The sequence below is a fragment of the Dermacentor variabilis genome, chromosome 3, assembly GCF_050947875.1.
Source record: "Dermacentor variabilis isolate Ectoservices chromosome 3, ASM5094787v1, whole genome shotgun sequence".
Taxonomy (NCBI): Eukaryota; Metazoa; Arthropoda; class Arachnida; order Ixodida; family Ixodidae; genus Dermacentor; species Dermacentor variabilis.
The window spans coordinates 151,468,632-151,469,623 of NC_134570.1; positions in this window are offsets into that span (position 1 = coordinate 151,468,632).

Here is a 992-nt window from a genome sequence, read left to right on the forward strand (position 1 = left end):
CTCCAGTCACACGGCCACAATGGCGAGACCATCAAGAGGCTGCAGAATCACGCAATACGGACCCTGAGCCTAATTAGGCGGGTGGCCAGCAAAGGCCGAGGGCAAAAGGAGAAAATTTTAATTAAGCTAATACAGGCGTACATATTCAGCCGGGTGAGCTATGCAATGGCGAGACCATCGAGAGGCTGCAGAATGACGCAATACGGACCCTGAGCCTAATTAGGCCGGGTGGCCAGCAAAGGCCGAGGGCTCAAGGAGAAAAATTTAATTAAACTAATACAGGCGTACATATTCAGCCGGGTGAGCTATGCAACGCCATATCTCGATTTGAAAGTGATGGAAAGAGAAAAGATTCATTGTCTAATGAGAAAATGCGTAAAGCGAGCGCTGGGACTGCCCATGTGTACATCAACAGAGAGACTGATGGCTCTAGGAGTGCACAACACATGGGCAAAACTGGCGGAAGCGGTGCGAACCTCTCAGATTGAGACTTAGCACCACGAGGACAGGAAGGGCCATATTGGCGAAAGTTGGAATAAATCCGGACAGAGGCCCCACCCAAAAGGTGGAAGTAGATAGGGAAGTTAGAAAAATCTGATTATCCTCCCCCGCCAAAAAACATGCACCCGAAACATAGCAAATACCGGAGGCATAAACGAGCCGAAGCATTAAAAATTACATTCGGTAATATCTCGGAACATGAGGTGGCCTATGTAGACGCGGCGGAAGGTAGCGGCAGTTTTACGGTGTGCAACAGCCGTCAGCGACCGGGGTATTCCCGTGACCGCTGTCACTCTGCGCGGACCCAACATAGAAGTTGCCGAGGAAATTGCGATCGCATTAGCTTGTGCTGGAACGGACGCGAAATTTGTGATCAGTGACAGCAAAACTGCCATACAAAATTTTAGCAAGGGAAGGATCTCGCCCTTAGCGGCCAGAATCCTAGGCCCGAGAAAGCTGCATAGAAAAATTCAAATAATTTGGACTCCGGC